We start from the raw sequence: 13,796 nt of genomic DNA, 5'->3' as shown, positions 1-13,796 counted from the left end.
GGCTCATCTTGACATTTCCCGTTTTGGGGCTCCGGGGAGAGAGGCGTCGCGCTCGGCCGCCTGTCGTGGCAGAATGAGAGCGAGAGGCGATTAAGATGTTTTTTTGATTTTTTTTTTTCCTAGATCCACACGACGACGTTTGTCTCCATCTGGCGCTTCCCTCATTCCCACGCGGAATTCCCAAACTTGAGCAGAAAATGGCATGCGTGAATGCAACTTTCGGAGAATACAGCGAGGCTTTCGGATAGGAACGATGACCCTTTTGAGTTTTTGAAGATGCGAGGAACACGTGGTTATACTACCTGACTGTTTTATTCCTGGCTCAAATTTATACTGAATCCAAATTAAACATTTGCAAAAATCTGCTTTTACTTTTGAAAACACCAATCAACATTTTTGTTGATTTTCGGACAAATGATAAAAAACAAGCAAGTAAATAATTATTCATTAGCCAAAGCTAAGAATAAGTTTTAAACAATTTTCACTTGGCAAGCTCATTGCAGGTATTTTTTTTTAATTGTTGTTTTTAGTAGAAACTAAATTAAATTGACAAATCATATTTTTTCCCCATCCAGTTCCTTCACGCCACAATCAAACCATTGACGACACACCTGTGCTTACCTGCCGACTCCTTTTTAGTTTTACTCGTTGTTGTTGTTGTTTTATCATAGCGTCCAAAACCATTCCTTGCCTTCGACGAAGCGGCATGACAGTTTTTTTGTTTTTTTATCCACGGAGCTTTTTCCTCTTTTCCAGCTGCCTTCGAACGACATATTTTCGGTCCTGCTCGCGTCTCGATTGTGTACTGACTCTACCGCGCGACTCGAGTTGCGTCATCGACATGCTTGCGCCACACTGCCCCTAAGAGGCCAAGCCGTGTACTGCAGCAACGGCATAGTAAACAAAGCATACGCGACAGCAGACTACTCTGACTTCCAAAGGAAGCACAGTACATTCCACAATTTGGGGGTGAGATGAGGGACTGCAAGGCTGTATCACCTTTAATTATTCATCTCCTGTGAGGGACATTAAGTAAAAGGCAGTGAGCAGACCGCAATGACCTAACAGGACAATAAAAATGACCACAAATCCACCAAGTGAGTCTGAGCATTGAGGGCTCTGTGAGTGACTGTTCACATTTTCTACTGAATCCTAAAATGAAGAGTGAGCCCAACGCAAGAATGACAGAAACGGATTTCTGTGTTGAACTATACGGGATGGCGGCAAAAGCCTAATGGCGCCGTTTTTACTCTAATTGGAGACCGTCTAATGAAGTTTTGTTGAAATGGGTGACGAGGGAATTGCAATCGTTAAGCGGTGAGAAAACAAAAGCGAAAATGAGATAACATTTCAGGAATATTTTTTAGGTGGAAACGCAGAAAGAGGTAACATTTTTCTCCAAATTTTCACTGTGTGCACGTGTGTGTGCGTGTTATCGTGAGCATAGTGAGATCACACGCTTCTTTGGATAGTCGACCTTCTCCGGCAAGCACGTTTCTTTCCTTTTGACGTTTTTAGCGACCCTACTATTAATCTCCGCTGGAATTGGGGAAGAGGATGTAAGAAAAAATAAGGGGGGGGCTTGTGTTCAGAGGATGTCAGAGCAATCGATTGCGGGGAGCGTCTGTAAACAATGCAGCCAGCCAGCGATGTCGGCAGGAGATCCGATGATTTATCCCGAGAAGACAAAAGGACGTTTCATTATTCTGCTTCGGTAGCCGTTGGGGGGAAAAAAATATAGCCAGGTCATGGAAATTTACCTGAGTGAGCTGCTACGTGTGATCAGATAATAATGTCTTCACACTTGGTGATGTCGCATTTGACTCATCCAAGGTGATTTTTACGGAATTCCATTCCGTGTAAATACGGCATCATTTTTAGAAGTCAGTTTTTTACTAACTCTGAGCTTCAAGGACCTGGCCTGCTCAAAATCTGGTTCTTTTTCTTGGTCAGATCTTTGCATCCTGACTTTAAAACCCGAATTCTGAGTTTGGAACCCTTACACTGTCTTGACAACGTAATTTGAAACCCTACTCCCAGCTTGAAAAAAAAAAACCTGTTCTTAATGTTTGTGCCGCCTTGCATGCGAATCCGTTATTAGCGTCAACATTTGGTTTTGAAACGCCGAAATTCACATGTTGACATGTGCTTTTGCCAGATTTCACGCATAGACGGGCAAACATTGTAATCACTTCCATGCGTCTGTTTGCATGCAAACAGAATTTGTTTGTCTTCCTGGGACGTTCGTGTGTGACGGTTTGTTTGGATTTTTTACTTTTTTTTTTTTACACACACACACACACAACAAGGTTGACAAATCAAATGCGAGGGGCAGGAGGAGAAAAAAAAAAAAAAACGACACCGGCACCAAATGTTCCACAGCTTGCCCAGAAATCCATGCAGTATTAATTGGAGCGATTATTCTCATCCCCGTCACAGCCCAGAAGACCCAAAGACGCTTCTGTTTGCGGTTATATTTGTAGTTGTTGTTGTTTTCTCTTTTTTGTGTCAAGCTACACGAGCACGCCCAGCCTGAGCGGGAATATTGCGGACATGTTTGGTCTTCTGATAGAAAAAATGACCAGAACAAAAACACAACATTACACTTACATTACACGACAGAGCCAGAAGCTCATTTCGACGTCTCCGAACTTTATTTGGAATGGAATAAAATCCAGCGCAAAAAAATTGTCCTAACCGTAACAACCCACCCAAACAATGAACGGGTTTAAAATTTGAATTGTCTATTATAGCTAAATTTTATTTATTTATTTTTTTAAACTCAGTTCTTTTTAATTAGATTTCTTTATTCGCTCTTATTAGTTACGGTATTAGTTTTAGTTTTTCAAAAATATGAGGTATTTGTCGAGTGCAAGATTTAAAAAAAGAATTAAATGAGTATTAAGTAAACTACAATTCTCAAACGATTGTTATGAATATATGAAAATATTGACACCAAAAGCTGAAGAGAAAAAAAACGAAAGACATTTTTGCTATAATCATCGTTAGTTTTAGTTTCTTCTTTGGTGTTGAAGTCGATTTTATTTACCAGATGCTTGTTTTTATTTTTTGGGGGGAGGGTTTGATTTGCCAAAAGCCCCTCCAAAATAAATAAAGAAATAAATAATCCTCAACTTTTTTAAGCCATGCATCCACATTTCACAAAGCTGTTTTTTTTTTTTTTTTTTTTTTGTGGTGATAGGCAAAGTTGTGAAAGTGCGAAAGCTGTTATTGAAAAGTCTGACGGCAGATTGCTTGAAAGTACAGGCTGTCGACGACGCGTGCCGTTAAAGCGTCTAATTACAGCAGTGAGGATGCTTGCACGCAACCGCCCACGTGTGTGTTGTTCGAGGTCACCGTGCAAAAAAAAAAAAAGGCAGTCCATATGCAGCATCAGAGTCCTCCCGCCTGTCTGTACTCAGCTGCCGAGCGCTCGGGTTAGCGTCGCTAGCGTTCCCGTTTCCAAGGTGAGACTCCCTGCAGCAGATGGCAGCGTTGTGCTCGGCAAAGGTGACTAATAGCCCATTAGCCCCCCCCCATAAAAAAAAAAAAGAAAAATTACAACCTGCCTCCTCCTCATCGTTGCAACGACACCTGAGCAGTTTGGAACGCGGCCCAGTGTCATGATCACCCTGGACGCTTGAAGCGAATACAACATGGGAGGCGGATAAAGACAAACCATGAAAACGAGATCGCAAAATTGAGTATTTTACAAAAGAAACATTTCAAACTCCACCATGTCAGCGGCCAATGACGTCTCGAGTGACAAGTTACGCAATCCGGGTCAAAGATGAATCCATCACGCTTCACGAAGGTGATAAAAATGTCATCATGAGTTGAGAGTGCCCTGCGGTTGCACACCTGCGAGGAGAAAATAAGCCCATCGCTGCTGCAGGGCGTTTTTGTGAGATTTTTATTTATTTATTTATTTTTTTTTTTGCTTCTTTAAATGGACACTGAACAAAGTGAGTCCTTTAAATGTCACCGCCTGCTCCCCAGCCCGAGATGACCACCGCCGTGTCATTTCGGGCTCAGCTGAGGGCAAACGCAGTCATGACACGCACGACTCGCTTCAAAACACACACATACACACACATACGCACACGCACACGCACACACACACACACATTGTTTTACGGACGGAAAATCAGAATGAGGCTAAAACGGACCATTGGTCACTTGATTAAGTACGCCTAAAATTTGTACAGTTCAAAAGTGACAGACGTGTTCATAAAATCCATCAAATCCATATAACCGATCTACAGACCGATTAATCGACCAATTAAAGGAAGAACCATCCGTCTAACAAACAGCCCAACAAACCCCTCAACTACCCAACCGACCAACAAACCAAGCAACCAATTGACGGACACGTTCAAACTTCATACCAATCTATTAAACAACCGACTAGTCTACTAATTAAGCAACTAATCAATCAACTGACAAAACAAACCAACCCGCAGATGAGATAACCAACCGCCCAACTGACGATTAATCTCCCAGCCGATCAATCCATGAACCGATTAATCAACCTCACAATCGACTAACAAAACCGGTCAACCAACTAGTCGACTAATCTGCCGACGATCAATCAAGCAACAAAGATGCTAAACTTTTCATGCTATACTGCTCCGCTCGCTCACCCGCCGCATCGTTTATGCCAACAAGCGCCGTCTCCTCATGTCTGGTAAATATATATCACGTTGTCAGCGCGTACGACTTATGAAGAGTCGTTTAGGGAAAGCCGAAAAGCAATTTTGTGAGACTATACGAGACGGCGTGTGCACGTCAAGCACAGCGTGGGCGATGCAGTTGGGGAGATTTTCATCATCGTGGTAGCAACACCATCAGGGAGCTTAAAAGAAAAGTCTGTCTCCTGAATAACGATTTGATTGTCTGCAAAAAGAATGAAAAGAAAGTGAGACACCTGTGGAATGTTTAGCAGTTCTCTCATATTGAAAAAGAAAGTGATGAAAATTGAATAATTTCCAGTATTTCAATCAAACTAGCGGCAAAGCAAAGGAAAAAAAATAGAGAGATTTTTGGGGGAGCTAAAAAAAAAAAAAAAGAGTCCCAACATACAACTTTTAATCATTAATTGATTGGGTTGGTCAATAGTGTAAATGTCAGAGCTGGGCACTTGACCCTTTTTTTATCAGTCAGTCCACGACCCCCTCGGGCCGCGATCTCTGTACCGTTGCGGCCTCGACCCTGCGGCCTTATTCATAAAAATTGTTGGCCGCGGACACGTTACGGAAAAAAAAACACTCAAAAAAATAAATAAATGAATAAATATAGAAAAATAATAAGAATAATAATAAAATAATAATAATAATAAATAAATAAATGAATAAATAAATAAATAAATAAATAAATAAATAAATAAATAAATAAATAAATAAATAAATAAATAAATAAATAAATATTCATGCATGACGCCGCCGCGGGTAAGATGCTAACGACAGAGGTTTATTTAAACATCATTAACTGGCTAATTTATTATTCAATTATTTTAGGGATTGTGGTATCGGATTGGATTGGATTCACGCCAGCAACAACTATCATGCCGTCCACTCGTCCGACTGTCTTCATCCTGTGGGAGTTTATGAAAGACTTTTTTTATATTGAGGGAAAGGTGCATAATGCCCGGGGCCTAAACAACTGCAGCTCCGATATTCATACAAAGTGTGCACAAACAATGCCGCCACACACACACACACACACACACACACGCAGAGTGCCCGGAGTGTGTTTAATAGTCAAGGACACATTCATTTTGGTCCCAATGAGCATTCAGTCCATTTACTGCGGCGCTCTTCGTCTGATCCGCTCTGCACTCCATCTATTGATTAGTCGGCCTAGCATTCGCACGCACGCCGATCAACACGCGGGCAGAGAGGATCAGACATCACGAAAGACCGCTGGACTTCTCGAAGTACTCTGCCTCGTGGAACAACACCAATCGTATGATTTTTCTATTATTTATTTTTTTTTTGTCTCTTATGACACTCGAACATTCTCTCCAGTTTGCTACTTTGCGTTCGCTTGGACTCGTTTTGAGGCTGCGCTCGCTCTTATCCTAGATGTCTTCTTTTGTCGTGACTTTTGTCTCGGAAGTGTACACCATCCGTCAGTTTGGCCGTGGAACGTTTTTTTGACAGGACAGCCACGTTCGTTGCAGCTCTTCCTCGCTGTCAGTCATCAATGCCAAGTCATCTGCGAACGGCAAACTCTTCGTCCTCACAAGGAGTTCTGGAGTCTTCCTGAGCCGTCTCCGGGAAGTAGGCGGGGGACACCCTGAACTGGTTGCCGGCCAATCACTGGGCACACGAAAACAATTCGGAGTGTTCAATCAACCTACTATGTTGTGGTGAGCGGTCAAGGCCATCAAGGACTTCTTTGCTGGCCGAACATAACCAAGAAATCACGATCATAATCTTGTCATATTATAGCCTAATGTGTATTTTCAAGAGAGAGTTTTTATCCAATCAGAATTCAGCTAGCTCGTGTTGCCTGGCAGATTTCCAGAAAAAAACTCAAATAAAATAAAAATCTAGACAGACAAACTGATATTACTCCAAGAGCGTCGACATACTGTGGCTGCACCAAGCGAGAATCAATTACCAGGTGAGATTCGTGCCTGGAAGAAACTGGCGACGAATACAAAGTCGACTCGCCGCAGCCGAGCGAGTACTTCCACTTCCACTTCAACCAAAAACGTAGTTTCAAACTCTCTTGGCATCAGTGACACTCTGGCCAAGCTAAGCTTGACAAAGACCACTTTCCAACATTTTTTTTTTTATTTTTTTTTAGCGCCCATGCTCTGCCGAAAATATGTGGTCCAAATTTCCCATTGTGCAACGTCAGTTCACTTTGGACTTTTAAAAGGTTCAACTGTAAGCCTTTGATGACCGAGGGCGGACATTTCCGGATAATTGCAGCGAGAAGCTGGCGCGTTCAGCAGTCATGAACGTTACGCCGGAGAAGATTCTCTGGCACGCAGGCGGAATATTGGATTTTTCCCCCCCAAAGTCAATAAAAGGCCGGGCCATTAAAGAGAATATATATGCTTTATTTGAAGAGCAGCACTACTGTGGCTCTTTTATTATTGACACGATTGCGCTGACACACACACACACTCCACCGCCCAATGCAATGAGTCTTACGTGGACGTCGACACTAATAGAGACACAGTTCAGTTCAAACGGATTAAAAAAAAAAAAAATCAAAAAGAATGTACACCACTTCTCTTTGGGCTTTTGCGCTACGTTGCCTTCTGGTATGATATCTAAATCCCAGAGGTTATTTTCTTTTTGCCTCCAAGTGAAGCGAGCGTTTTTGCTGAGAGGGCAAAAAAGCAAATCATGAGCGACTAGAGTGTTGCCGCAGATTGAACAAACTATATCAGTCTTTTTTTTTTTTTTTTTTTATTACAGCTGCTGTTTTGCTGACATGAGACTCGTGGCAATAAAAGCACACCCAATTATCATCAACTACAACATGTGCATATGATTCGATATTTTATCAATTGATGTTATGCACTACCAAGCATTTTGGAAACAGTCCTTAAACTAAAAAGTTTGTTTGATTGAAGAGTCCGTCGGTTTGTTTTTTTTGGGATGCTTGTTTGTTTGGTCACTTAGTTGGCAGTTGGTGGGATGGTTGGTTGGTTGGTTCTTTAATCGTCTGATTGGTTTGTTGGCCTGCTCATTAGTTGGTGAGTCAGTGAGTTATTTGAGTATTTAGTTAGTTCTTAGGTCGATCGGTTGGTCAGTTAATCTTAGGATTGGTTGGTTAGTTGGTTGGTTGGTTGTTTTGTGGGCCTGTTGATTTTTCAGTCAGTCAATTGGTTTATTGGTCAGTTTAGTTGGTTGGTTGGTTCTTTCATCGGTTGATTGGTTTGTTGGCCTGTTGATTAGTTGGTGGGTCAGTTAGTTCTTTGGTTATTTAGTTAGTTCTTAGGTCGATCAGTTGGTCAGTTAATCTTAGGCCTGGTTGGTTGGTTAGTTGGTTGATTTGTTGGCCTGTTGAATTTTCAGTCAGTCAATTGGTTTATTGGTCACTTTAGTTGGTTAGTTGGTTGGTTGGTTGGTTGGATGGTTGGTTCTTTAATCGGTTGCTTGGTTTGTTGGCCTATTGATTATTCAGTCAGTCAATTGGTTTATAGGTCAGTTTAGTTGCTTGGTTTGTCATATTGTTCGTAACCTGATGCATCATTTGATTGGTTGATTTGCTCAGAGGATTTTCAGATGGTTGTTTTGATTGAAACTGCGGGTCACTTGACACATTATGCACGAATAGTTTGGTGGTTAGTTGGTCAGTTTTTCCAGCACTAAGCCCTGAAAGAGTCTGTCAAAATCGGATTAAATTCTCATGGTTGAGCTCATCTTTGACTATTTTCTCTCGCGGTCTTCTTGTTTATTCCTCCCAGCCATGAAACTGTCCAAAAGCCGACACGTAAGGGTGGTGCTGATTGGTATTCATGTGGCGGGCTATCAGGAGGCAACGTGTGTAAATATAAGATTTCCTCATCTGCTAATGTAAATATGCACAAGTCCAGGTGTGCTGCGGCGTGAGATAATTCGCATTTGCGGTCTGGATCCAGTTAATGAGTTTATTTATGAGGCAAATGAGGAGCAGGCGTTGTTGTTCATGGTGACAGAGCGGCAAGGTGGAGCCATGTGCGTCCACCGTGCGTCTCCGCTGGATTAATGACATCCCTCGAAAGGTGGGACAGGTTCAACTACTCTTGATTACAAATAAAAGTTTCCCTGAAAGCCAACAATCAGCCAGCGGTGAACTCTGCAGACAGCATCATTTGTATGTCGCCGAGCGGCGGAGCAGTGATGCGTAAATTTGCCGCCGCCCAGGAACGTTTTGTTTACCTTTGACAAATGACCAATAAATAAAGTCTCCGTGCTAAGAAGACGAGTTGTGGTGAAAGAGGACGCGAGAGGAGTGGATCGGTGTATTTCTTGTGGCTATGATGGATCGCCGGAAAAAGCAAGAGTAATTTGCTTTAAATGTGTTGCGGCCAAAACTGATACCGACTCTCGAACGGTTGCATTAAGCGCGACTGTAAAGATAAACAAGAATTGAGATTTTGAAAGTGAAAATAAATTCAACTCAATGACAAAAATGAGCTCATCATATTGGACAGTGCATAGAAAAAGTCTGCACACCCCTGTTCGAATGTGCAATGTCGTAAGCAACCCCAAATATGCCCTTTTTTTTTTTTAAATCAACGATGAATCTTATACTTTTTAAAGCAAGTAATCAGCAAAGTAACTGAGTTACATTTCCAGGGTAACCATGGCAACCACAAATGAGAACAATTAGGATTTATAACCTCTACAGCCCAATTGAAAGAAACTGAAATAATTCAGAGAGGGGAAGTAGAGCTATACAACTGAGTTGCAAAAGTGTGCACACCCTCTTACAATAGAGGCTTTGGGTGTTTTTAAATAACTCCAAATAGAGTTCGGAGTTTAAAGTGCTTCCAATTATTCCCAAATGAAGTTCAGAGATTCAGTGTACAGCATAAATTTCCATAAATAGAAAATGCATAATAGTAATTCAGTATCGTTGGCATTTGAGGTACGCAAAGACCCAATGTATGGAAACTAACGGCTTCTATTTGTGCAGATACGTCTTCATGCAGAGCAGCCAGTCAGCACTCCTGCTTGCAAACGCGGTGAGAGTAAGCCGTAAATTGGCCCATACTGTATGTGGGTGTCTTCAGGGACCTCCATCCATCAGGGGCGGGGCGGGGGGGGCGGCTGAAGTTTCCTTATTGATGCGCTCCACACTGTCTGCTTGACGAATACACACACAGGCCACCGCTGCTCCAAATTAGCGCATGCGAAACAAGAAAATAGATTTTACCCACTCCTGGGCCTCGGCGGCGTGCACTTTGCATGCCGTTGGCTGGCACGCAGGCGAGGTATGGATGAGGGTGATGCTAGTTAGGGGTGTTGTTTTTAAGTTGGGTAGCGGCGGTTTACGGATGCCACAGCACGCAGGGTTTACGAATTTATTGACGCAAGGCATATCCATTTTACGTGACAAAAATTGGACAAAAATGTCACAAAAGGAATATCCAGAGATGCACGGAAATGAAGATATATTAGATACTTCCTTGACACCAACCGTCATCCCATGATATTTTTCTCTTTTGACCAGAAAGTACGAGTAACGGCACGGCGCATGTAAATCAAGCCTCAGCAGGCTCGTGAAGTTGCGCTCCATGGAGTGGAAGCTTATCTTTCCGCTTGTCCTCGCTATAATAATGACCCCAATTAAGCATTCCGCTCAGCTCTGTGATTGAGCTGTTGTTATCGCCGCTGCCTAAACAACAACGCGCTCGCTCTCCTTCTCGTCCGTCGGCTTCATTAGCAAACCTGGACGCCGATGCGAGCACACTCAAAGATGACCAAAAGGATCAATGGAGCTCTGCCCGGATGGTTCCTCTTGGTCTGGAAATTGAGGCATTCCTGTCTTCAAATCGGACACAGGCGGCTCAAGCTAGCATAGCGTTTAAAGCTAGGCTGCAGAGCGGGACAAGGAAAAAAAAAAAGTCCACTTTTTGTCTGCAATAAGTCATCCAACCAGCGTGTTATTATATTGAGGCTTTTGCAAAATGTCATTTCGACTCGCTCCGAGGCAGCCGGAACGCTGGCTTTCGAAAGGGAAGTAATAGCACACGGCGGGCGGCGGTTTAACACGCGGAAGGCAGCGTAAATGTGCGTTAATCTTCTGCTATTGGGCAGAAATTACCGAGGGTGAATATTAACCGCTTCAGTCGAGTGGCTTGGGCTGCGTTTATGGGTTGGCATTTGGCCAGGAAGTGGAACGAGACCCTCGCCTTTTTTTTTTTGGTCAACGGCGGGTGAATTCGTGCAGATTGCGCCGGGGAGCCCAAATTGCCGTTTTGATGTCGGCCCGAAAATGTAATAAATCACCGGCAATAAGGTTCCCACACTCACAAGATAGTCGCGGTCAAAACACAACATTTTAAGTCAGAACTTACATTTTGATCAAATAATTGTTAGAGCGAATAGTAATTGCAAATTGTCCAATTTTTGGACGACATTTTATCAAGCGAGAGAAAAATGCAACGCAAGCACGTCGAGAGCATAGAATCTCAAAGGAAGGTTTGCATTCAGAACGCTTCGACAGTGACCGCTTGCGGCCAGAGAAGGGATCACCACGCAGATGCGAGTGTTTGAGAGCAGGGACATAGGCTTTATTCAATGATTTGATTTGAACTACAACAACATGAAACGTCGTCGCAAGATTAAAACAAGTTTGCACTAACAAGGACTAGTGGACGAGAACCGAGGGATGCAAAAGGCTATTTAGAAAAACTTCACATCACATCTGCCAACATGCATATGAACAATAAGAACAACGGCAGAGTGGGATGTGAACATTTCCAAACATATAAATGTTTATTTTTCTCAAGTACCCGAATGATGTCGAACAATTCCCCCGGAATCAATGTCTTCCTTCTACCTCATTGTTGTCGCTGAGTTCTATTGATCCTGAACGACATCTGACCCATGGCCCTTGGGGAAATCACAGATGACTTCCTTTTGACCAATCAATCAAATAGTTAAAAAATCAATCATCTGGTTCAGTGAAGGAATCTTGTTTGGTTTCGAAAATTGGTTGCTTGTCAAGGTAGCTGAGGTTTATGGACAAGTTCCACCAAGTCAAAAACCTACATTTTTACTAACTTTTGAATTTTCTATATTGTATTTTTTTAATAAAAAATAAAAATAAAAATTTTTATTGTGACCAAAACTTTCAGGAAAAATGTGATTCAAAAGTTGAAGAACTGGGAATTCTGATCTAAAATTTGGTTTCCAAATTAAAAAAAAAACTTACATTTGTTTGCACAGTAAAATAATAAATAAATAAATCTTGAAATTTTGAATCGTCCAAAAGTAATCTTGCAAAACTAAAAAGAACAACAACAGCTTGACCTAAAATTTAGAAAATTGAATTATGATTTAAATTAATTAATGCATTAATTAATACAAAGATGTTCCAAGTGTCACAGAAAAAAACTCCCTGGAATTATGGCCAAAAATTATATACTTATATAAAAAATATATTTTTCAAAATGTCCTGAAAGCTCAAAAACTGGAAATTGGAACCTAAAATGTATGCATACGTATAAAAAAAAAGAAATACATAATACATAACTGCAATGCTGATCTAAAATTAAAAAGAAAAAAACCACAAAATTTTATTACGTAATAAAGCACCAACTAGGAACTCTGAGCTATTGCTCATAAATCTTTTTTTAATAACCTGCAGAACGTCCACTTAATGAAATGAACAAAGTGTTTTTTTATCTAAGTATAAGTGCACTTCCCAGTGTGTGTGCGTGCACGTGTGTGTGTGTTGCGAAGGTTAATCAAGTCTATGTTCTTTGGCCCCATGCGCACACATCGCCACAGGCGCGCACACACGCACGAGCACCGCGTGTGTGTGCGCGTCGCTTTAAATGAACGTAGCGGGGCTTGGGGGGCGGGGGGGGGCTCAGGCTGTCAGGACAAATCACGGTAAAACTCTCCGGAAGCTTCTGCCTGACCCTGCTGGAAGAAAAACGGGAGGAGCAAGAAGAGGAGGATGGCGAGCCCATTGACAGCGGCGGGGGGAAGAATGTGGCCTTTTCGTGTGTGTGCGTGTGCGTGTGTGTGTTTTGCGAGGAAATAAGCATGTCATACTATATCCAGGTTTAGTTAGCAAGGCCTCGTCTGGAGAAGGCGTCGTCACTGGCCGGCGAATGTCAATAAAACGAGGGCGGGATCGGGGTTTGAGTTGCGATGTACAGCCACACGCACAAACGCTCCCTGGGCTGAGCTACAAATAGACGCGCTGACATTCTGTTGTCGTTTTATTAATTCATAAATGTCAGCCGGGATCACCGCAGAAGGCTCAGGGAATTCCGGGGTTATTTACAAGGGACATTTGCCGGACGACCTCCCTTCATCCGCGACCCTTTTCTGCATCCTCGTCGTCCTCGTATTGAGACCAAACCAGATGTGATCGGGCCGCAAGATCGTATCGGGCTCTTTCGGTGGCCTGTCAGCCTCTGATGACGTCACGCTTCAATCATAGATTTCTGAAATATATTTCTTTGCCTCTATGTGTGTTAATCCTGTGGCTGTCCTATTTGCATATTATGGTTAACTAAAGGAAAAAAAAATGAGGACCTGATTGATTTTGAGTAAGGGTGGGCGAGTAGCGATACCAGGTATCGGGTTAATACCAAACTTATTTTAAGGTATCAGGTACTGGTACTGGTATAGATCTGAAAAAAGGGGGGAATTGACCATCTCTAATTTTGAGTCAATCACACTCAAAACATGTCGTTGTGGTATTAGTGGTGGTTGGTCAATAGAGGGCGCTATTGAGCCATACAACCACTGGCAGTGCTCACTACATTACATTTCCAGAAGACAAAAAAGAAATTTCCCCGCAAAAAATGATGTCCGCACTATGTTACGGATTTTCGGATACGCCAGTTGGGTTCGGAAAAAAAGCAGTAAATTATAGTATTACAATGATTTATTTTTTCAAAAAACATGCTGACCTCAATATGGAGTTGATGTTTTTCCATTTCTAAACTCCTAAAATAGGCAAATGGTCCTCCAAAGGACCCAGTATGTCATATTTAATGGTCAGACGCTGGCCAGCCTGCACGCACGCCCCTGTGATGATCACTAATGGCAGTGATGGTACAAAGCGGAAAATAGATATGGAGGCAGACATATGAGTCATCA

Source organism: Idiotropiscis lumnitzeri, chromosome 21 (assembly GCF_059441095.1).
Source record: "Idiotropiscis lumnitzeri isolate Australia: NSW breed Sydney's pygmy pipehorse chromosome 21, RoL_Ilum_1.0, whole genome shotgun sequence".
In the NCBI taxonomy this organism is placed as follows: Eukaryota; Metazoa; Chordata; class Actinopteri; order Syngnathiformes; family Syngnathidae; genus Idiotropiscis; species Idiotropiscis lumnitzeri.
This window is presented reverse-complemented; position numbering follows the sequence as displayed.